This window comes from Ranitomeya variabilis, chromosome 3, assembly GCF_051348905.1.
Source record: "Ranitomeya variabilis isolate aRanVar5 chromosome 3, aRanVar5.hap1, whole genome shotgun sequence".
NCBI classification, from domain to species: Eukaryota; Metazoa; Chordata; class Amphibia; order Anura; family Dendrobatidae; genus Ranitomeya; species Ranitomeya variabilis.
The window spans coordinates 705,490,484-705,515,941 of NC_135234.1; the positions used below are offsets into that span (position 1 = coordinate 705,490,484).

At 44.2% G+C, this 25,458-nt stretch overlaps 1 protein-coding gene across 4 annotated transcripts in view; it reads left to right on the plus strand.

Moving 5' to 3' along the window:
• The window catches only part of STARD13 (StAR related lipid transfer domain containing 13), a 530,489-nt gene that overhangs the window by 301,222 nt on the left and 203,809 nt on the right, over positions 1–25,458 (plus strand). Inside the window, exon 1 of one of the 4 annotated variants that reach the window (XM_077298238.1) lies at positions 9,667–9,685. The exons of the other annotated variants lie outside the window; for them this stretch is intronic. The gene's annotated coding sequence lies outside the window, so the exon portion shown is untranslated. Of the gene's footprint in view, positions 1–9,666; positions 9,686–25,458 lie in introns of those variants that run through there. 4 annotated transcript variants of the gene reach the window in all.

The following is a 25,458-nucleotide window of genomic DNA, read 5'->3' on the forward strand; positions in this document are numbered from 1 at the left end:
TAACGGTATTCACTCCTCGCAGGGAGGTAAATGGTTAAAGTATAGTTATTAAGATTAATGAGGGTAAAACAATAGCAGTCCAGTTAAGAAAATGTATCTTGTCCTCCTCAGCAGGTGATCCCGCAAGTGTTGTAGCACTGAGAGTGCCCAGGAAGATGTCCTCAGATGGGGTCCTTTAAACGATGGTCCGTCTTCTGGCGGCAGCGGTCGGTCTCTGGTACCTTCCGCTGAGCTTCTAGTCCATAAACATGCGCGGCCGTGTCAACTGGGAACGGGCGCGAAGTCACTGGCAGGGAAGACCACACGATTCTGTCCGGCGGTTGGCCTTCTCTCCTCTGATCATGCTCTGTACTCTCAGTCACTGAGCGCACGTTACTTCTCTCGTCAGCAGCCGCGCTGGAGACGGCGGGGACCAACCAACACATCCTGTCGCGGTGCCGGTACTCAGGGGACAGAGCATGCTGCTCACCCAGCTGCGTGCTGCTGGTTCGCGCCAAACTGCCGGCTGCTGCTCACGCTTTTCCTTTTATCTTGTCCCTCCTACCCGGGTCATGAGGTTGGACCCGCTCCTCATTCTTTCTCCCAGGCAACAAGGGAGGCAGCCTGAACAGTTCCGACCCGCAGCCTGGTCTTCCTCCTTACACTTACACTGAAAGATGATCATGAAATGAATGTTCCTAGCAATGTTCGTTCACAATAGTTTTGCAGTGTAAATGCAACTTATGTAAATTACATAGCAGTGTTGGGTTAGTGCAAAGAGCGAGATCTCTTTCAAAGAGAGGATGGCCGCTGATGGTTGTGAGATCCAACTCTTCCAAAACTCTGAACTTTAGACCCAACTTTTGCACTGGGCTACAATTTTTTTCTGTTACTGCTCACTAATACTTGCAGAGTTCAGAGGTGAGCGGTGACAGGAGTTCCAGGCATCAGAGCAGTGGCGATGAGAACAGCTCGGATTGCCTGACTTTGTATTACTAGTGTCAAGCTACAGATCTGTCCTCACTGGAAGTAGTTACCTCTGAGCGGTGAGCGTAGAGCTGCAGTGGTGACTTCTTCCAGCGGTGATAAGTCAGTAGCCTGATAGTAGTAGTACGATGTCAGGCTGCCCAATGTGTTCATACCGCCGCTGACACTTCTAGTGTTCAGAGCATAGTAGCCGATATCATCAAGCTGTAGTGCTCTGAACACTGACTAAGTTCTGAAATGTCAGTGTAAAGCCTTATTCAGATGTCTGTGATACAGGGACTTCTAAAAGAGGCTCTGCAAAGCCCATCAGAAGAAATGACTTATTCACTGGGTACAGCACTCGGCACATACTCAGTGAAGCACAGTAACCAGTGACCGTCATCTCTTCTGATTCACTTTGCACTTTTTCAGCAGTGAAACCGCATTCAAACATCCAATGATGTCTGAATGAGGCTTTACACTGATGTATCAGAACTCGGTCAGTGTGCAGAGTGCAATTTTTTTTCTCTTTTGAATAAAGAAAATAATGAAAAAAAATATAAAAAATAAATAAAATTTAAATACCCCCCTTCTACCAATAAAAAAATGAAGGATTCTCAAGCAGTCACTCCTGCAGTCTCTGCCTCCTCCCTGAAACTGTTATCAGTAACACTCATTTCAGGAGCTGGGCTAATCCCTGCTCTGTCGCTGTGTGATGTGCACAATGACAGTGCGCTCTCTCGCTGGCTCAGATAATAATAATCTTTATTTTTATATAGCGCTAATATATTCCGCAGCGCTTTACAGTTTGCACACATTATCATCGCAGTCCCCGATGGGGCTCACAATCTAAATAGATAAGCAGTTATAAGCCGGCAACAGAGCGCACTTTCAATGCGAGTTTTCGGAATACCCAGCGTTCAGAGACCAGAAAAGTAGATAGTGATGTTAGGGAAGCATTGGGAATTTTTTATTAAAATATATTAGAAAATAGTTTACATTATTCCATTAAATAGATAGGGATTTAGAATGAAAATTTAGCATTGCGTTCCCTACTATCCGTGCTGATTTGGTATTATACAGCTTGGTTGATGTAACTTGACTTTTTATCATTTTAGAAAGTAAATAAATAAAAATTAATACATTGATTCATGTGGATCTTGTTCTTTGTGACCTCAAACAATAGAGGATTGTTGAACAATGCCAGGCTGGTTACAGAGCGGCTGTCTACATCTTTAGTTAAATCCTCGCTGCACCTTGACTTACAGTATCCCAGCTCTGTAGAGAAAGATTATATTTATATCTCAGCAGTGATTTGTAACCTGTCTCTTAACAACATAGCAGCATTCTTCCTTGTCACAGTCCATAAAAAATATTATTGATTCTTATGCCCAAAGGAGAGATTTTACTGAAATCAGATAATGGACCATAGATGCTTCATCCATTAGTCTGCCCAGCTTCAGTCTGTCAGACGGATGTATGCAGACATTGATACAAGGCCACCTACAGCTCTTCTGACCACGGCCATTCTATAATACTAATGCAATTGATCTTTCCAATGTTGAATAAAGTGTACTGTATGTAGCAGCTAAAAGGGAACCTAATGGCTAAATCATGCAACCCAAACTATGGGCTGCATGGATCTGTGTCCATCAAGCGATTATGCTGCTCAAATGACAAGTCCAAGATGCCGGTTCCTGATGGCTTCTCTCTGTCTTGCTCCCCTTGAGTGACAGGTGTTTCCTTATATGTGTACATGTGTCACTCAATGGAAGCGAGGTGGGGAAAAGCCACCGGGATCCCACCTCTTGGACTAGTCATCCAATCTGCCTGGTTTCAGGGTAAAGCATGCCTGCCTATAATGGCAGGGCTAGTGTGTGATTCACGCTGCGGTGGGTCAAACAGTATAAATCAGATATCATGTTCCCCATAAATTGGTCATGAAGTAACAGAAGCTTCAGTTAGGATCAGTTTTCTTCAAGTGTAACTCCATAAAGTACACAATAATAGATATTTTTCCGTGCTGATTATTTAGATCCTATGAATCATAACTATTTGAAGCTTTTACTCATTCCCTTATGGACCTATAGAAACCGTGCCTCATAGGGTGGTTTCACATTTGTGTCTCTGTGCGTAGTGTATCATCCACAGAGATCCGCATCCGTCATACCTATCTTTAACATGATGTATGCATGGACATGTGTTTTCGTCATTTCGCATGCGTCATTTCTCGGAATTGCACCATTTTACATGTTTATTGGAAAGCCATAGTATTAATGGTAGCCTATGTTTGTCAGATCCATGGCTAAATTTTTTGAACAACTCTTCTTTTTTACTTATTCATCCCCTTCCCTCTTGTATCCCAAGCTCTGTACAGACTTAAAGTAATGCTTGAAAGTTTGTGAACCCTGCAGAATTATTCATACTGTATGTCTGTATAAATTTTACCTAAAACAAATTAGATATTCACAGAAGTAGATAACAAGAACCAGATCAAACAAATGAGTAGAAAATAGTAGACTTAATCATTTTATGATTGAGAAAAATTATCCAATATCACATGGATGTGAGTAGCAAAAGAATGTGAACCTTTGCTCTCAGTATCTGGTGTGACTCCTTGTGCAGCAATAACTAAATGTTTCTGGTGATTGTTGATTAGTCCTGCACATCGACTTGCAGAAATTTTAGCCCATTCTTCCCTATTAAGAAGATTCAATTCTGTTAAAGGGAACCTGTCACCCCCAAAATCAAAGGTGAGCTAAGACCACCAGCATCAGGGGCTTATCTACAGCATTCTGGAATGCTGTAGATTAGCCCCCGATGTATCCTGAAAGATGAGAAAAAGAGATTAGATTATACTCACCCAGGGGCGTTCCCCGCTGCGGTCTGGTCCGATGGGCGTCGCGGTCCGGTCCGGCGCCTCCTATCTTCATCAGATGACTTCCTCTTCTTGTCTTCATGCTGTAGCTCCGGTGCAGGCGTACTTTGGCTGCCTTGTTGAGGGCAGAGCAAAGTACTGCAGGCGCCGGGCCTCTCTGACCTTTCCCAGCGCCTGCGCACTGCAGTACTTTGCTCTGCCCTCAACAGGGCAGACAAAGTACTCCTGCGCCGGAGCCGCAGCGTAAAGACAAGAAGAAGACATCATCATAAAAAGATGGGAGGCCCCAGACCGCGACGCCCATCGTACCGGGACCGCCCCTGGGTGAGTATGATCTAACCTCTTTTTCTCATCTTTCAGGATGCATCGGGGGCTTATCTACAGCATTACAGAATGCTGTAGATAAGCCCCTGATGCTGGTGGGCTTAGCTCACCTTCGATTTTGGGGGTGACAGGTTCCCTTTAAGTTGCTGGGTTTTCTCCCACTATCTGCTCTCTTCAAACCATTCAACAATAGAATTAAGGTCAGGACTTTGTTGACTTAACATCCTACATGACCCATTTTCTCTTGAGACTCAGTTTATGGATCGATATCCTGACATTTTCCTTTAGAATTCATTGTTCCATCAATGATGGCAAGATGTCCTGGCCCAGATGAGACAAGCCCACACCATGATACCACCCAGCTGTAATTCATATATATTATTAGGTTAATATGCTGTAATGCAGTGCCTTTCTTTCCCAAATCATAATGCTTTTCAATTTAACCCCAAAAGTTCTATTTTGGTTTAATCCGTCCAAAAACAATTATTCTGATAGCCTTCTGGTTTGTCCAGGTGATCTTTAGCAAACTGTAGATGGGTAGCAATGTTATTTTTAGAGAACAGTGACTTTCCTCTTGGCAATGATAACCATTATAGTTAAGTGTGCTCCTGATGGTGGACTCATAAACATTAATGTTAGCTAATATTAGAAAGGCCTTTTGTTGCTTAGAAGTTATCTTGGGTTGTTGTCCCCTTATGGACTATTATATGTCTTGCTCTTGGACTGATCTTTGCTAGTTGACCTCTTCTGGGGAGGACAATAATGGTCTTGAATTTCCTCCATTTATATACAGTCGGTCAGACTTTGAATTAGTAGAATTCAAAATCTTTAGAATTGGATTTGTAACCTTTCCCAACCTGATGAGCATTAACAATTGTTCTTCTGAAGTAATCAGAATTCTCCTTCATTCGTGCCATGATGCACTTCCACAAAAAGACTTTAATAGATCCCCATTCTTTAAAAAAAAATATATATATATAGGTCACCCACCCACACATGATTGTCATCCCATTGATTGAAAACACTAGACTCTCATTTCACCTTCAAATTATCTGCTAATCCTAAAGTTACTTTTGCCACTCATAAACATGTAACATTGGATCATTTTTCTAAAAAAAGAAAAAAAAATCTAAGTTTAATATTTTGACTCATTTGTTTGATTTGCTTCTGGAGCACCCACTAGGACCCTGGGGTACTCAGGCTGGGTCTGGTGGTCATTAAAGTGGTATTCATGGTGGTAGTGATCTGGTCCATGGCCCTGGGCATCCAAGTTAAAGGGAAAGTCTTTAAAAGGGTTGTTTTGAATCAAGAATATTCGTGACACCACCTGTGGTGTTCGGTCAGCGATGACCGATGCTGCTTAAAGGGGTCCACGGGGGATGATGGTGTTGCAGCATGGATGGTATTGCTTCCCACAAGTGAAGCTTGATCCCCAGGGCAGCCGGTGTAGTGGGTAAAGATGACAGACGGTGTAGTGCCAGGAAAGAATTGGAGGACACAAGGTTGCAGTCTCTTTACCTTTTACTGGTGGTGTACAGCCACAGTCCAGGGTACAGATCACAGGTGATGGAGAGGTCCGGGCAGCCTGGAAGTGATTTAGAGTCCAGGTGGGGGGTTGGAAGCCTTCCCTACTGCGCTGTAATGTGTGTCCCTTGCTGTCTGAGGCTTCTCACAAGGTCCTCTCTCTGTCCTAGGACAGTACCTGCATGGACGGCAATGCAAGCCTTTTTTTAGGTGTCTCTACTGCGGCGACTCCGGGCTCTCTATGCTGCTGTGCCTTCGGGTGTAGTTGTGGACAAGCGACTTTTAATCTCCTACCTTCCGGTTTCTGCTGTGGGGTATACAGTCCCACACAGCCTCGGACTCCCGGTGTCCGGTTCCTGTGCTTCAGCGTGGAGGGAGCCCAGTCGTAGCTCCCCTCCAACTCCTCACTTCTCCTGTGCTCCTTCCTCCTCCACACTCTCTACAAACTCAACTAACTCCTCCCCCAAGCCAGAACATATATAGGGAAGTTCCCCTGAAATCGGGTCTAGAGCTCCCCCTTTTGGCCTGAAGTCAGAAAGTGTTGAATGTACAGGTTACCTGTTAAAGGGATCCTCCTCATTTCCAGGCATGGCATCACCCTCCCCGAGAGAAAGGCAATACCACTGTGGTACCCGAACTCCTGGGGTGCCACACTTCTGTTTATCTACTTTTGACTTGTGTGAAAATCTAATATAGTTTTAGGTCAAATTTCTGCAGAAATGTGCAAAATTTGGAGGTTTCAAAAACTTTAAGCACCACTGTACTTCTCTCTCCCTATAAAGACTTGTGTGAAATACTTGTTACATGGTCTGCAGATCCTGTATCTGTTATACCATCAAACTTTCCTTTATTCCTTTAGTGAATGATAAATCTGTCTTTGTAAACTATGTAATTTTCACAGTGACAGTCTGTGAGTGAAGTGATACTTATCTAATAATTTGACTAATTTGTTTGATGTGGTTCTCTTTATCTACAGTAGAGATCAAAAGTTTGGACACACCTTCTCATTTAAAGATTTTTCTGTATTTTCACTATGAAAATTGTACATTCACATTGAAGGCATCAAAACTATGAATTAACACATGTGGAATTATATACTTAACAAAAAAGTGTGAAACAACTGAAATTATGTCTTATATTCTAGGTTCTTCAAAGTAGCCACCTTTTGCTTTGATGACTGCTTTGCACATTCTTGGCATTGTCTTGATGAGCTTCAAGAGGTAGTCACCGGGAATGGTCTTCCAACAATCTAGAAGGAGTTCCCAGAGATGCTCAGCACTTGTTGGCCCTTTTGCCTTCACTCTGCGGTCCAGCTCACCCCAAACCATTTTAATTGGGTTCAGGTCTGGTGACTGTGGAGGCCAGGTCATCTGGCGTAGCACCCCATCACTCTCCTTCTTGGTCAAATAGCCCTTACACAGCCTGGAGGTGTGTTTAGGGTCATTGTCCTGTTGAAAAATAAATGATAGTCCAACTAAACGCAAACCGGATGGAATAGCAAGCCGCTGCAAGATGCTGTGGTAGCCATGCTGGTTAAGTATGCCTTCAATTTAGAATAAATCCCCAACAGTGTCACCAGCAAAGCACCCCCACACCATCACACCTCCTCCTCCATGCTTCACGGTGGGAACCAGGCATGTAGAGTCCATCCGTTCACCTTTTCTGCATCGCACAAAGACACGGTGGTTGGAACCAAAGATCTCAAATTTGGACTCATCAGACCAAAGCACAGATTTCCACTGGTCTAATGTCCATTCCTTGTGTTCTTTAGCCCAAACAAGTCTCTTCTAATTGTTGCCTGTCCTTAGCAGTGGTTTCCTAGCAGCTATTTTACCATGAATGCCTGCTGCACAAAGTCTCCTCTTAAGAGATGTGTCTGCTGCTAGAACTCTGTGTGGCATAGACCTTGTCTCTAATCTAAGCTACTGTTAACCTGCGATTTCTGAGGCTGGTGACTCGGATAAACTTATCCTCAGAAGCAGAGGTGTGTCTTGGTCTTCCTTTCCTGGGGTGGTCCTCATGTGAGTCAGTTTCTTTGTAGCGCTTGATGGTTTTTGCCACTGCACTTGGGGACACTTTCAAAGTTTTCCCAATTTTTCGGACTGACTGACCTTCATTTCTTAAAGTAATGATCGCCACTTGTTTTTCTTTACTTAGCTATTTTTTCTTGCCATAATACAAATTCTAACAGTCTATTCAGTAGGACTATCAGCTGTGTATCCACCAGACTTCTGCACAACACAACTGATGGTCCCAACCCCATTTATAAGGCAAGAAATCCCACTTATTAAACCTGACAGGGCACACCTGTGAAGTGAAAATCATTCCCGGTGACTACCCCTTGAAGCTCATCAAGAGAATGCCAAGAGTGTGCAAAGCTGTCATCAAAGCAAAAGGTGGCCACTTTGAAGAACCTAGAATATAAGACATAATTTCAGTTGTTTCACACTTTTTTGTTAAGTATATAATTCCACATGTGTTAATTCATAGTTTTGATGCCTTCAGTGTGAATGTACAATTTTCATAGTCATGAAAATACAGAAAAATCTTTAAATGAGAAGGTGTGTCCAAACTTTTGGTCTGTACTGTACTTTTAGGACTTGTGTGGAAATCTGATGTAGTCTTTGAGTTAATGGATCCTCTTTTTGTTACATCACAGCTCTTACAGAGTAAAGGTACCGTTACACTAAACGACTTACCAACGATCACGACCAGCGATGCGATCGTTGGTAAGTCGTTGTGTGGTCGCTGGGGAGCTGTCACACAGACAGCTCTCTCCAGCGACCAACGATCAGGGGAACGACTTCGGCATCGTTGAAACTGTCTTCAACTATGCCGAAGTCCCCCTGCAGCACCCGGGTAACCAGGGTAAACATCGGGTTATTAAGCGCAGGGCCGCGCTTAGTAACCCGATATTTACCCTGGTTACCATTGTAAAAGTAAAAAAAAAACACTACATACTCACCTTCTGATGTCTGTCACGTCCCCCGACGTCCACAGGGTTACGCGCTGCTGCCGAGAGCTTCCTGCACTGACTGAATGTGTCAGCGCCGGCAGCAGCGGTGACGTCACCGCTGTGCTTTGCTTTACGGCCGGCCGGCACTGACACATTCAGTGCAGGGAAGCCGCCGGCGGGGGACATGACAGACATCAGAAGGTGAGTATGTAGTGTTTTTTTTTTCTTTTACAATGGTAACCAGGGTAAATATCGGGTTACTAAGCGCGGCCCTGCACTTAGTAACCCGATATTTACCACGGTTACAAGTGAACACATCGCTGGATCGGTGTCACACACACCGATCCAGCGATGACAGCGGGTGATCAGCGACGAAATAAGGTGCTGGCCTTCTAGCTCCGACCAGCGATATCACAGCGGGATCCAGATCGCTGCTGCGTGTCAAACACAACGATATCGCTATCCAGGACGCTGCAATGTCACGGATTGTTGTCGTTCTCGTTGGAAAGTTGTTCAGTGTGAAGGTACCTTTAGAAACAGGCAGGCACACCAGCTGACCCTCAACAGGCTGAGGATCCAAAAGGTCACCCACTCACACCTGATTGTCATCCCATTGACTGAAACCACCTGACTCTAATTTCACTTTAAAATTATCTGCTAATCCTAAAGTTTCTACAGGGTTAGAAATACAAGCTGACTCTCTAACAAGACGAGAAAAATTACAAAAAGTCAGTGCTCAAAATGTAAATGAATGTAGTAACTCGTACAGTACTGGGGTATTACATGGCTATCTGAGCATGCTTAGTGTTTTGGGAACCTTCTTTAATGCAAACTTTTCCCGATTTTGACTAGGATTACCGGAATCCATTGTTTTTCTGCAATATGGGTTTTCCAGTGATGAGAAGCTATTGGATACGTGATGGGTTTCTTGGCTAAGATCAATAGTTTTTCAGGGCGGTAAGTTAGACCTGATGATAAAGTTCTCTATAATATAAAGTTTGGGAATGTTGATGAAGAAGACTGACATTTTAATCCTAGAGAACAGCACAGCAGCACAAGTATGTTATTTTTCCATTTTGTCATTTGTTTTACAATAATTCCACAGAAAAGCCAGTATACACTAGACATTATATAATCTGTCATGGAATTATTAGTGTCACTCATAGGAGTCTCATTGTCAGAGGAATGCAGTCAATAAACTTAGTTATGTCTGAAAGTCTAAGAAGAAATAATTGTAGCATGGATAATGCTGATGTTAAATGAAGAGTAATATATACTGAGTAGTTTCTCCCCCGAGCTAAATAACATACGGTACTGCGCAGGGGTTTTAGGCAGGTGTGGAAAAAATGCCACCAAGTAAGAATGCTTTCAAAAATAGAAGAGTTAATCATTTATTTTCATTAATTAAATAAATTGACATGTTTGACAGCCCCCCACACTACTGGTGTTTTCTAAAGGTACCATCACACTAGGCGATATCGCCAGCGATCCGTGACGTTGCAGCGACCTGGATAGCGATATCGCTGTATTTGACACGCAGCAGCGATCTGGATCCCGCTGTGAAATTGCTGGTCGCTGCTAGAAGGTCTGCACTTTATTTGGTCGCTAGGTCGCCGTGTATCGCCGTGTTTGACAGCAAAAGCAAGGATACCAGCGATATTTTACACTGGTAACCAGGGTAAACATCGGGTTACTAAGCGCAGGGCCGCGCTTAGTAACCCGATGTTTACCCTGGTTACCAGCGTAAAAGTTAAAAAAACAAACAGCACATACTCACCAGCGCGTCCCCCAGCCTCTGCTTCCTGACACTGACTGAGCGCCGGCCCTAAACTGAAAGTGAAAGCACAGCGGTGACGTCACCGCTCTGCTGTTAGGGCCGGAGCTCAGTCAGTGTCAGGAAGCAGAGGCTGGGGGACGCGCAGGTGAGTATGTACTGTTTGTTTTTTTAACTTTTACGCTGGTAACCAGGGTAAACATCGGGTTACTAAGCGCGGCCCTGCGCTTAGCAACCCGATGCTTACCCTGGTTACCCGGGTACCTCGGCATCGTTGGTCGCTGGAGAGCGGTCTGTGTGACAGCTCTCCAGCGACCAAACAGCGACGCTGCAGCGATCGGCATCGCTGTCGCTATCGCTGCAGCGTCGCTTAATGTGACGGTACCTTAAGTTTGTTGAGAGGAGCGCAACCGTGAAGACGCCCGGCAGTGCAAGGACTGTCAATCTCACCCCGGGGGGCGTCTGCAGCTACTGAACTAGTCCAGGACTAGAGGAAATGACTCACTGGATCATTACCATACAGCAAGCTGATGTATGTAAGTTGATTTTACTCATATGTGTGGTTGTGTCAAAAAATATAAATATTACTGCAATACTTTACTGCAGTGGTCCCCAACCTTTCTGACCTTAAGAGCCACATTCAGCTCTGCAAGAGGGTCGCGAGCCACATCCAGTTACTCCCCCCCTCACAGTAGTGGCAACCAAAGCCCCCATTACAGGTATAATGATAACCAAAGCTTTTCCACACAAATCACCCCAAAGCAGTATACCAAGATCCAGGGGTTCCCACCACATTCAGCATTCTCTAGCCACAATTCATGGGAGCTACAGGTTGGGGACCCCTGCTTTACTGCAATAGCAGAATCAGGACATGGGAGCAGCTTAAAAGGGGACCTGAGAAGTCTCGTTCAAACATTTTTCAACTTATTTTACTTGCTTATATAGCGCCAGTAATTCGACAGCACTTTACAGACATTATCATCACTGTCCCCATTGGGGCTCACAATCTAGATTCCCTATCAGTATGTCTTTGGAATGTGGGAATAAACCCACACAAACACATGGGGAAAATACAAAATGTATCTCTTGGAAATTCAGAGACATGGTGTCAGACGTTTATAGAATAAAAGAACAATTTAAATTTTACTCAGAAATATACCTATAAAGAGAAAATCAGACAAACTGAACATTTTGCAGTGGTCTCTTAATTTTTGCCAGAGCTGTATATTTGATATTTGTCCAACCATCACTGACTACTAGAAATGCACATCTTTGTTTAGCAGTGGAGTACCTAGAATCCGTTGGGCCCCAATGCAAAATTTGGACTTGGGCCCCCTCCTACATGTTGGTCAGATGTATGGGCCCTTGTAGCATTCTAGATCCTGTAAATTCGTATATATTCACCCACATATAATAATTTCTGACATTGTGGTTGCTTTCTTTGATAATGTATCATCACAGGTATAATGGTATAATTTCCCCCATCCTGAGACCCTTTCTAGTATAATGGCCCTCATCCTGCCCCCTTCATGTAATAATGCCCCCATTCTGGGCTCCTTCCTCATATAATGTCCCCTATCCTGAGCCCCTTCATGGGATAATGTATCCCATCCTTAACCGATTCATGTTATAATGTTCCTCATCCTAGTCCCTTCCTGTAATAATGTCCCTCATCCCGGGCCTTTTTCTGGTATAATGGCACCAATCCTAAGCCCCTTGCTGGTATAATGTTCCTTGTCCAGGCTTTTTCCTGTAATAATGTCCCCCTTCCTGTACCCCTTCCTGGTATGATGTTGCCCAACCTGAGCCCCTTCCTAGTATAATGTCCCCCATTCTTATTCTTGTTGAGAAGGACTTCGACTACAGCATTACTTTATTTGTATTTATTTGTCTTATTTATGTATCAACATCATATTCTTCACTGCACTTTACCGACAATATCGTCCAAACTCTTGGAGATATTGCATCTTTGCTTGTGGGCAGGTAACGTAGAGGGAACTTAAAATCTACAAATGACCGAGTGCCCAGTATAAGTCCCCTTCAAAGACGGTGACTTAATATACATAGGTTCGATACGATTTGTGGTTGATTATCTCTTCCCCTTTTTTTGTTTGGTTTCTTAATTTAAATAGCAGAAATTGTCTGCTGTATGATGAAGAAAATGAAACACTTGCCGTTTTTCTAAGGAGTAGTAGCATGAAAATGACATATCTAGGGCATACCGTTTTCTTGGGATGTGGGGGGTTTAGAATCAAAATATATTTTTTGTTCTGTTATCAAACATTTTGGCACCTAATTCTTGTTTATTCCAAAACTTTACAATTGGTTCATTCTGAATGTAATCTCGGTGATATTGAGTTTTTGGTCATCAACAATCACTAACTATGTGAGTTGGCAAGTCTTGCAGATCATGTGTTAGTGATAGCGATCCTACATGGCATGCTATATGCTTGATTGGTCCCTAAAGAAATATGTTCATTATTATTTAGTCATTTCAGTTTTTTAATTATTCTAAATTACTATTCTAAAAGTAGTAATTATGTTGCATGTTCAACAGTAGCAAACCGAAACCTTTTAGAACAATCCTACAATCCTAACTACTAGCACTTTAATGATGCTTGTTCTTAGGATGTGGTATTGCCTTGTAAAACCACAAGGTGGCAGTATTATTTTCTTCTGTTGCAGAAAATGTTGTGCTTTATTTCTTTTTTTATATGTGACCTGAGCCCAGACCTGACATATTATATGCAGGAGGTACATCGTATTATGTGCAGAAGGTACATAATATGCAGAAGAAATGTGGAAAGTCTGCTGTGGGTAGGCACCAAACTAGGGGTCCTCCACCTGTATGGTAAACCCATATATTATAAATACTATAAGACAGTGGGATACATTGTGGAATCACTTTGGAGTGCAGCAGTATCTGAAATCAGTGTTGTCTGGGAGTAAATAGCACAGAATCTGCTAATGACAATGGGTGCTAGTTATAGCACACCTCTTCCCCCTCCCTGCACTATGACCTCTCCACAGGTCACACACCATTCTCCAGACTACAGGTTTGTATGATTTATGTGGCTGCACCAATAATTATGTGCTGGAAATAGATTGAAAGAATATTAAAACTAAGTATTTTCTTCAGTATCTGATTTCAAAAGTAAAACCATTCCCTTTAGGTGCGCAGATATTAATGCAGAATAAAAGTGGTTTTCATTAAAAAAATGTTTTTAGGGTGACAGGCGATCTATTAGAATCATACACTTTCGCTGCTCCCATTCGCTTCCAAACTCCTGGAGCAGCACATCCACTCTGAACTTTCCTCCCACCTCTCATCTAACTTGCTCTTTGACAATCTACAATCTGGTTTCCGCCCCCGTCACTCAACTGAGACAGCCCTGACCACAATCACTAACGACCTACTTACAGCCAAAGCTACTGGACAATACTCTGTACTCCTCCTTCTAGACCTGTCCTCTGCTTTCAACACAGTTGACCACTGCCTCCTATTACAGATCCTCTCCTCCTTTGGCATCAAAGACCTCGCCCTATCCTGGATCTCCTCGTACCTTTCCAACCACACATTCAGCGTCTCCCACTCCCACACTACCTCCTCATCCCACCCTCTCACTGTTGGAGTCCCCCAAGGCTCTGTTCTAGAACCCCTACTCTTCTCAATCTATACACTTGGCCTGGGACAACTCATAAAGTCTCATGGTTTCAAGTATCACCTTAATGCTGATGACACTCAGATCTACCTTTCTGGCCCAGACATCACCGCTCTGCTGTCCAGAATCCCGGTGTGTCTATCAGCCATATCCTCCTTCTTCTCCTCTCGCTTCCTCAAACTCAATGTGGACAAATCTGAACTCATCATCTTTCCTCCATCTCATAGATCTTCCTTACCTGACCTATCTATAGCAATTAACGACATCACGCTTTCCCTCATACCGGATGTCCGCTGCCTCGGAGTAACCTTTGACTCTGCCCTGTCCTTCAAACCGCACATCCAAGCTCTCTCCACCTCCTGTCGCCTCCAACTCAAAAAAATATCTCCAGAGTCTGTCCTTTCCTCAACCCTCAATCTACTAAAATGCTTGTGCATGCCCTCATCATCTCCCGCCTTGACTACTGCAACATCCTTTTCTGTGGCCTCCCTGATAACACCCTTTCACCTCTCCAGTCTATCCTTAACTCTGCTGCCCGACTAATCCATCTCTCTCCTCGCTACTCCTCTGCTTCCCCCTCTGCAAATCTCTTCACTGGCTCCCATTCCCTCAGCGTATTCAGTTCATATTACTAATACTGACCTACAAAGCCATCCATAATATGTCTCCTCCATATATCTCTGAACTAATCTCCCGATATCTTCCCTCACGTAATCTCCGATCCTCCCAAGACCTCCTTCTCTCCTCCACACTTATTCGCTCCTCATCCAACCTCCTCCAAAACTTTTCCTGAATATCCCCCATCCTCTGGAATTCTTTGCCTCAACACGTCCGACTATCAACCACATTCGGATCCTTCAGACGGAACCTGAAAACCCACCTCTTCAGGAAAGCCTACAGCCTGCACTGACCCCGCTGCCTCCTCATCACTACCGGAGATACCGCCTCACCAACACCGGAGCTCCTGCAACCCCCCCAACCTACTGTCTCCTTCCCCATAATCCTGTAGAATGTAAACCCCCAAGGGCAGGGTCCTCGCCCCTCTGTACCAGTCTGTAATTGTAAGTTTGTCTACTGTAAGTGATATCTGTAATTTGTATGTAACCCCTTCTCATGTACAGCACCATGGAATCAATGGTGCTATATAAATTAATAATAATAATAATAATAAATAATACACTTTGCACACCTGGAGGCTCCCAGCATGACAACCTACGGGGGTAATTGTGCGATGGAGTCCTGATCGGAAGACAGATAATAATATAATAATAATAATAATTTTATTTATATAGCGCCAACATATTCCGCAGCGCTTTACAACTTATAGAGGGGACTTATACAGACAATAGACATTACAGCATAACAGAAATCACAGTTCAAAACAGATACCAGTAGGAATGAGGGCCCTGCTCGCAAGCTTACAATCTATGAGGAAAAGGGGAGACACGAGAGGTGGATGGTAACAATTGCTTTAGTTATTTGGACCAGCCATAGTGTAAGGCTCGGGTGTTCATGTAAAGCTGCATGAACCAGTTAACTGCCTAAGTATGTAACAGTACAGACACAGAGGCTATTAACTGCATAAAGTGTATGAGAAGATGGAGGAACGTGATTATGTTGTTGTTTTTTTATTAATAGGCCACACAGGGATAATTAGGTTAATGCGTTGAGGCGGTAGGCCAATCTGAACAAATGAGTTTTTAGGGCACGCTTAAAACTGTGGGGATTGGGGATTAATTGTATTAACCTAGGTAGTGCATTCCAAAGAATCGGCGCCGCACGTGTAAAGTCTTGGAGACGGGAGTGGGAGGTTCTGATTATTGAGGATGCTAACCTGAGGTCATTAGCAGAGCGGAGGGCACGGGTAGGTTGGTAGACTGAGACCAGAGAGGAGATGTAGGGTGGTGCTGAGCCATGGAGTGCTTTGTGGATGAGGGTAGTAGTTTTGTACTGGATTCTGGATTGGATGGGTAGCCAGTGTAATGACTGGCACAAGGTAGAGGCATCGGTGTAACGGTTGGCGAGGAATATGATCCTGGCAGCAGCATTCAGGACAGATTGGAGCGGGGAGAGTCTGGTAAAAGGTAGGCCAATTAGTAGAGAGTTACAATAGTCCAGACGAGAATGAATAAGTGAGACAGTAAGAGTTTTTGCAGAGTCAAAAGTAAGAAAAGGGCGAATTCTGGAAATGTTTTTGAGATGCAGATAAGAAGAGCGAGCCAGTGATCGGATGTGGGGGGTGAATGAAAGCTCGGAATCAAGGATGACTCCAAGGCAGCGGGCATGTTGCTTTGGAGTAATGGTGGAACCGCACACAGAGATGGCAATGTCGGGCAAAGGTAGGTTTGTAGAGGGAGAGAACACGAGGAGTTCAGTTTTTGACAGGTTCAGTTTCAGATAGAGGGAGGACATGATGTTAGAGACAGCGGTAAGACAATCACTGGTGTTTTCTAAAAAGGTCGGCGTGATAACAGGAGAAGAGGTATATAATTGGGTGTCGTCAGCATAGAGATGGTACTGGAAACCAAATCTACTGATTGTTTGTCCAATAGGGGCAGTATACAAAGAGAAGAGGAGGGGGCCTAGGACTGATCCTTGAGGAACCCCAACAGTAAGGGGAAGGTGAGAGGAGGAGGAACCAGCAAAACAAACAGTGAAGGATCGGCCAGAGAGATAGGAGGAGAACCAAGAGAGAACGGTGTCCTTGAGGCCGATGGAGCGGAGCATAGTGAGGAGGAGCTGATGATCCACAGTGTCGAATGCTGCGGAGAGATCCAAGAGAATTAGCATGGAATAGTGACCATTAGATTTAGCTGTTAGTAGGTCATTAGAGACTTTAGTGAGGGCAGATTCAGTAGAATGTAAAGAGCGGAAACCAGATTGAAGAGGGTCGAGAAGAGAATTATCTGAGAGATAGCGGGTAAGACGGGAGTGGACCAGGCGTTCCAAGAGTTTAGAGATGAAGGGAAGATTAGAGACAGGTCTATAATTAGCGGCACAATTTTGATCGAGGGAGGGCTTTTTAAGTAGTGGATGTATGATGGCATGCTTAAATGAGGAGGGAAAAATACCGGAAGTGAGGGAAAGGTTGAATATTTTTGTTAGGTGAGAGGTGACAGCCGGGGAAAGGGACTGGAGGAGATGCGACGGAATGGGGTCGCTGGTGCAAGTGGTCGGACAGATGGAATATACAAAGGATTAAATAGGCAGGATCGGAGTTATCTCCAGTCCAGGTCGGTGAAGACAATCGCTGTCTATATTATCTATTTAGAAATCATTCCCATATACAGTGGTGTGAAAAAGTGTTTGCCCCATCCTGATTTCCTATTCTTTTGCATGTTTGTCACACTTAAATGTTTCAGATCACCAAACAAATTTAACTATTAGACAAAGATAGACAAATGCAGTTTGTCTTTATTATTAAGGGAAAAAGAAATCCAAACCTACAGGGCTCTGTGTGAAAAAGTGATTGCCCCTAAATCTAATATCTGGTTGATCCACCCTTAGCAGCAACAACTGTAATCAAGTGTTTGCGATAACTGGCAATGAGTCTTTTACAATGTTCTGGAGGAATTTTGCCTCACTCATCCCTGCAGAATTGTTGCAACTCAGCCACATTGGAGGGTTTCCGAGCATGAACCGCCTTTTTAAGGTCAAGCCACAGCATCTCAATCGGATTAAGGTCAGGACTTTAACTATGCCTCTCCAAAGTCTAAAATTTGTTTGTCTTAGCCATTCAGATGTGGACTTGCTGGTGTGTTTTGGATCATTATCCTGCTGCATAACCCACGTGCGCTTCAGCTTGAGGTCACGAACAGATGGCCGGACATTCTCCTTCAGGATTTTTTGGAAGACAGCAGAAATCATGGTTCCATTTACCATAGCAAGTCTTCCAGGTCCTGAAGCAGAAAAACAGCCCCAGACCATCACACTAACACCACCATATTTTACTGTTGTTATGATGTTACTTTTCTGAAATGCTGTTTTACCTCTACACCAGATGAAATGGGACATACACCTTCCAAAAAGTTAAACTTGTGTCTTGTCAGTCCACAGAATATTCTCCCTAAAGTCTTGGGCATCAATATGATGTTTTCTGGAAAAACGGAGACTAGCCTTTATGATCTTATTGCTCAGCAGTGGTTTTTGTCTTAGAACAAAGCCACGCTTTGCCATGCAGGCCATTTTTGCTCAGTCTCTTTCTTATGGTGGAGTCATGAACACTGACCTTAATTGAGGCAAGTGAAGCCTGCAGTGCTTTGGATGTTGCTGGGTCATTGTGACCTCTTGGATGAGTTGTGGCTTCGCTCTTAAGATAGTTTTGGTTGGCCAGCCTCTCTTGGGAAGGTGCACCGCTCTTCTATGTTTTTACCATTTGTGTATAATGGCTCTCACTGTGGTTCACTGGAGTTTCAAAGCTTTAGAAATGGCTTTATAAACTGATATATCTCAATTACTTTGTTTCTCCTTTGTTTCAGAATTTCTTTGGATCACGGCATGATGCCTAGCTTTTGAGGTTCTTTTGGTTTACTTCACTTTGACAGGCAGGTCCCATTTAAGTTATTTCTTGATTGAGACCAGGTGTGACAGTAATCAGGCCTGGGTGTGGCTAGCTTCCCTAAGATGTGATAAACCATAGTTAATTTATGTTTTAAGGGAGGGGAATCACTTTTTCACACAGGGCCCAGTAGGTTTGGATTTCCTTTTCCTTTAATAATAAAGTCCTTCATTTAAAAACTGATTTTTGTATTTACTTGTGTTATCTTTGTGTAATATTTAAATGTATTTGGTAATCTGAAAAATGTAAGTGACAAACATGCAAAAGAATAAGAAATCAGGACGGGGCAAACACTTTTTCGCACCACTGTATCTGCCTGGGTATCTTCTGTGTTGTATGAATGGGGTTTTCCAGTTTCATTTCCTTTGGATTCTCAACTGAAACTCTTCTACAATTTAGCCATATACAGTATGTACATGGTCTTATGTTTTTACTGAAGAATGAATTTATTTGACATCTTGCTAGTTTTAGATGGATATTAAGTGGTTGTTTCATGTTCAGGAATGGCTAAAATTGCAAAGTGCAATCAACTTTGCAATTTATCCCTTATTAAAAATCCTATTTATTCTCAAGAACAGAGGAATTTTTAAATCTATTGTTTTCTGCTCATAGCCTCAGTTACAAGCCATCCTTCTGTCTCAGAGTTGCCGGTTACCAAGGCATGGAATGCTCAGCACATGCGTTCAGGATCTGTGTTTTAGAGCCTGCTCATGGCACCCTGAAGCTGGCATAATCACTGAATCATCACCCCCCGGGGCTTCTTCAGTTCTGGAAAGGCAAAGCTGTCTGGGAGAGCCCGCAGGACAAGTGGCACATCCATGTCACTGTTATGAACTGTCAGTCTTCAGGACCCCACTACCCCAGCAAAGCAGGAAGCCAGGGGCCAGGGAGCAGTTTGCTCCTGAAGATACACCTTGAGAACACCTCTTTAAAACACCTTTTTTTATAACTGTAGTTATGCCTGCTGTCAGTAGAAGGTGCTACAATATGACCATTGCATTTCCTAAATAGCTCATTACATTTATATACCATGAACTGGAGTAAGGAGAAGCCCTGCACCAGCAGCAAAAAGATTAATTTTGAGAAACTTATTTTTTTTGGCAAATCAAAATGTAAAGGTAGATTTTACTACTCCACTGCAAAGCCTGTTTGAGGCCTTCAGCTCAAAAAGACTACCTCAGCTCTGCCCACTCCATCTAACAAATCCCAGAGAAACATTTAAACTCTATACAGGAATATGGACTTCCAGTATGGCCCACAGGGTTGTGTCCATGGAGTAGCTGCTGGGGAGGGATGCCTGAGGCAAGAATTGTCACACAAATTAGTGACTGGATGTACAGAACCTGGGACAGAATAAGGAGACAAACCTTAGTCAGGTAAATAGCCAGGGTCAGGTAATAGGAAGTCAGATGAGAGCAAAGTCTGGGATCAAAGTCAGGAGCGATAATGGACAATATGAACTCTGGAAACAAGCTGGATCAGGATTGGGGGCAGAATACCATCAGATAGCACCACAGATGTACTGTATGAGTGAACCAAACACAATAACTGGCACCTGCACACAGTCTAATGGGAGTGTCATGCTAAGTGTGGGAAGACTAAGTGCAACACGAGGGGTAGAGGGGAAGAAAGCCCAAAGACTAGGGAAAGGGGGAGTGGAGACCCGTAGGCAGATCCAATAACACCCTGCCTCCCCTCCCATCCCTTTATTGCCACCACACTAATCGCCGAGCAGGAACCTAAGCCCTCTATATCCCTACAGCTAGTCCCTGACTAGGGAAGGGGGGATGAACACTGGTCAGTCCCCACTGTACATTAAGAGAAGAAGGGAAGCAAACAAGGAAGAAGTAACTTATCTTAAGCCATCTCAGAGGTAACACCAAAGTCCTCCAACAGCACCACAGAGGAAGTAAACCGACTGCTATAGCTCCAAGCCTTCATAAGGGGAAAATGTGAATATCGCCGGCAGCTCCAAGAAGCAGACTGGGAGTCTATAAACACCCAGGTCCGGGTGTGTCAATTAGAGCCGGAGGGAGGTTGCCACTGGGTCTAAGAATTTGTCTGCAATGCCAAATGCAGAGACCTTCTGCAGCCAGATGGAGAGCGACTCTTTGTAGCATCTGACACACCCATGACAGGGATTTTAAGTAGGATGTAGTACTTCCCCATTGAACACAGCAGGGAGCCGATTACACACACTTATTCTCCCTGGCTGGGTAGCACCACAAGTCTCATACCAATTATCTTAGCTGGACAGACCCTGCAGCACCCAGTGAAATTTGCAATGATGCTTCCATCATCCCGCAGATTGAATACAGCAGAGCCTAGCAACAGAGGCAGACGTTGTTGCAGCAGGTCCGAGTAGGGATATAAGATCCACACAATTCGTTTTTCTGTTTGAGGGAATATCATGGTCTGTGCTGTTCTGTATGTCTATAGACCATATATAGGCCAAGTGCAGAACGCGGGCCACATCCGGTCCTTTGGCCATCCCATCTTCCATCATTGTGCCTGTGAGCGCACTGAGCAGCGGAGGGAACGAAGTTAGGTTAGTAGCTCAATTTATTTTATTTTTTTTAATTGACAGTACATTTTGGGAAACTGTAGGGACATAAAACTGCAAACAGGCTGTGTAGGTACGTACATCCAACTTACGTATGACTCCCAATTGCAAACGTATGATGTTAAAAAGAAAAACTCATGCTAACCTAATGGCTGACCTATCTGTCCATCCCACTGCTTAATGCCTGCCATCCTTTTTTCCTCTTCATGCTGTAGCACACCACACATTTCCTTTTCACAATAGGCCAGGACTTTCATTTGCGTCCTGACCTAAGAGGTCACTACATGTTGTCAAGTCACAACATCATGACTTCAGGACGTGTGCTGCATCTTTGTGACACACAGTGACCTCTGAGGCCTGGACATGGCAGAGAGTACTGGCGATACAATGAAGAAGCTAGACATGCAGAATGTTATAGTCACGGGGAAATCACGACAGAGAGGTGCCAGAAGATCGCGGCATCTGATTAGTACTGCTTCGCCATCTTATTAAACAGTCCAGGTTTTTTCCTTGCTGACAGAGCAATGCTTAATCTGTTCAGTTAGTCAATTCTGCTCCTGTAATAGAAATCGTTTTTCAGGAGTACCTGAGTAGGAATGGTTTTCTTCGTCTATTACATCTGTGTGGAAAGGTGTTCTTAATAATTGAAGGAGGATGGGGTCCAAATATAAGAGTTTGACTGATTGGAAACGCTTGGTGGGTCCGGACCTGAGTGTTGGTAATTTGATGTGGTTGTCCATGAAGAATATTACGTTGAAGGTTCCTTCTTGGAAACTGGGACCCAGGTTCATCAGCCCCTATAAAATAGTTGCTGTTGTTAATCCAGTAGCATTTCATCTTGCTTTGCCACCTACTCAGTAGTGTAGCTACCAGGGGGCAGAGGGGCCATCGCCCCAGGCCCAGTGCTCAGAGGGGGCCCACTCAGAGCTACGCTACTGTAACTGCGCGGTCATCTGCTGAGGTTCTCCTCCACTATTAGGGCGCGTCACCGAATTGTAATGAAGGTTACCTGGCTAGGGGCCCACTCAGAAGCTTCGCCCCCCGTGAACCAAAACCCTAGCTACGCCTCTGCACCTACTTTTAAGACTAATAATGTGTTATACCAATCATTTCCTAATAAATATTCTCAAATCTTGTTCATTGTCGCCACCACCTTCACCCATCATTGTTGATGGTAATCTGGAATTCATATCAAAGATTATTGATTTTCATTTTGTATTCTGGTCTCCTCAATATTTGGTACATTGGAATGGTTGTGGTCCAGAGGAGATACTGTTGGTATCATCATCAGATGTATATGTGATCAGGTTGGTTTGGTCTTATCGCGCTTCACATCTAGATAAAGCTGGCTCTGCGGTTCCGGAGGTCCCTTTTAGGAGGGGGAGGGGTACTGTCACGGGGATACAGAGAGGGGCCAGAAGATCGCAATGTCTGGTTTCACGAACTCCTGCGCTGATTAGAACTGCTTTACCATCTTATTAAACAGTTCAGGTTTTTTCCTTGCTAGCAGGGTAAGGGTTAATCAGTTCAGTTTATCTCCGGGAGATCTTCAATCTGGATTGTCTCAGCTGTTCAGTGTTGGCCACTACCCACTGCTATATTTACTTGCCACTGGAACTTGGGAATTGCCAGTGATAGTTCTTACTGCCTGGTTAAGAGTTGGCATTTGAAGAATTGTTCATGGGATTGTTGCATAGAGTTTGTTTGTGTGCTTATCCTTATCCTCTCCTATTTGGTTTCACCTTCCTACACCTCCACTGTGTTCCACTCTGTTGTTTGGTGAGTATATTATTTAGGATTGCAGTTTTCATTTATCCCTGTCTGTCTTCCCTTGTTTGGTTAGTGTTATCTTATATACATTGGCTTCACACCTCCCTGGGTGGAACATATGAGGCTTGATATAGGAGCATAGCAAGGCGCGTGACCCCGGTGTCTCCACCTTCAGCAGTAATCCGGGGAATAGGGATAGACTAGGGCACCACTAGTTTGAGGGATTGAGTAGGCACCCACAGTTCCTAGTCACTATGTGACAGCTATGCCTATGATGTCATCATTCTGTAATAGAACACACTTGTAGTGCTTGCCTTCATGTTTCTGCCTCCAGTAATGAGAGCCCAACATTACCAGCTTGTTGACGTCCTTCTTCTGGACATGCCATGCTTTCAGAAATTGTGCCAAAACTACCAGAGATGCATTGTTCTACTTGCCTAGGGATTTTGGTTGCGTTATCTTGTGGGCCACATGTTGCCTTCTTCTCCGGCTATTGCTGTCCTGCCCATTTTAGTTGTTCCTGGCACAAGTACAGCTGGAAAGGAAGGTGACTGTGAGAGAACTTCCAGACCTTCCTTATTTTCCATATTAAATCAAGAGCGAGTTCTCATTGTTCTAGTATTCACATCTACTATTGTATTTTTACCTTTCGATACTTCTTTCAAAAACAGATGTTTGGCATGTAAGGGCGACTCAAACACTGCTCCTCACCATAAATCTTGTTCTATATAGCGCACAAACACACAACCAGACTGGTGGGAATTTATATTGTAAAGCCAGATGTGCTTATAAGAGGGAGACATCACGTATAAGTAATAAATGGAGTCCAAAATGTAGTAAGACCTCCTCTCCTGAAGAAATTGTACAAATATTCTAAATCACTCTTAGTGTGCTGTCTGTGTCATCTAATTTTAGCCTATGGATATCAGAGAAAATTTGGCATAAGTGACCAATAATATGATTAAAGAGAATATGTCAGCAGGTTTTTGCTATGTAATCTGAGAGCAAAATGATGTAGTGGTAACGATGCTGATTTCAGGGATGTGCCCCTTGCTCGGCTGCTTGTTGTAGTTTTAATACAATCAGTGTTTTATCAGCTGGTGATCATCACTAAAGGAACTAAATGTCTCGATATAGGCAGTCCAGATAATCTGTGTGACACTGCCACACCACTGATTGGATAGTATGCACAGAAAGCTGCCAATCAGTTTTGTGGTTGGGGCTACACATGTCTCAGCAGTTATAGCTCTGCTACGGCCTCCAACCCCACCTGGCTAGGGGGACTCTGAATTGCTTCCAGACTGCCTGGAACTCCATCACCAGCTGTGACTTGTGCCCCAGACTGCACCTTCAGCCTGGGATTAAAGGTAAAGAAACTGCAACCCTTGTGTCCTCTAGTTATTCCCGCACCCTCAGTCCTGGACCCTCAGTCCTGCATCCCAACATCTACAAGTCCCTTACAGAACAGCACCGGTAGCCCTGGGGCCCCGCTCCACCTGTGGGGAGCAGAACCATCCCAGCTGCATCACCATCGGCCCCAGCGGTTTCCTAAAGCAGCGTTGGCCATTTATAGCCAAACACCACAGGTGGCATTAGGAACAATCCCCCTTTCCCTATACAAACTTTATTCCCATTTCCACCATCATCCATTTTCTATTCTCCATCTCTTTAATTGTGCGCCCAGGGCCACGGACCGGGTCACTGCTGTCGTGACCATCCCTTTAAGAGCGTGCAACCCAGTTCCGAGTACCCCACGGCCCTAGCGGGGGTTGCACATCTACAGCGGAGAAAACAGGGATTCTATCATAACTGCACCAAGCAGCCCAGTAAGTGATACATTGCTCAAATCAGGCTCTTGCTGACTCTGTGTGACTGCAGACTTATGAATCCCCCCAGCGCGCACACTGTGTGCTGCGGGGACTGGCCGGTTTTAGACCCGGGACTGGAGGGTGTGTTTGAGTTATATATTCTCTCCTGGACAGTGAACGTGGCCTTGCTCCATACACTTGTATTGAGCTGAGGCCGCACCCCATCTAGTGACACAGCCGACAAGTGGGTGTGTCCGACTAGAGAGCACGGCATCGCTCCATACAAGTGTATGGAGATCAAGGCCGTGCACACTGACTGGGGGTATGTATAACTCATACATACTCTTTGGTCCCAAGTCTGAAACCGGCAAATCCCCGCATACACTGGTTGGATTCACAAGTCTGCAGACAACCCCTTTAATAGGTAGGAGATTAATTTTTTTTGGTCCATTTTTTCTCATATGCAAAAGAAACCAGATGCTTAATCAAGTTCTCAGGGCCGCTCAGTGTAGTGTGCCATATAAAATTTCTGGCCATATGCTTTGCCCAAAGAAGAAGACGGCGCCTGGTAAGTGACGCGCCCACAGGGCAGTGCAGTACTCGGTACCAGGTCCTGTGTTTAGAGGGGATGTCACGGTGGCTGCAACCCGGTTCGTGGCCCTTGGCATCAACATTAAAAGGGAAAGGTCTTTAAAG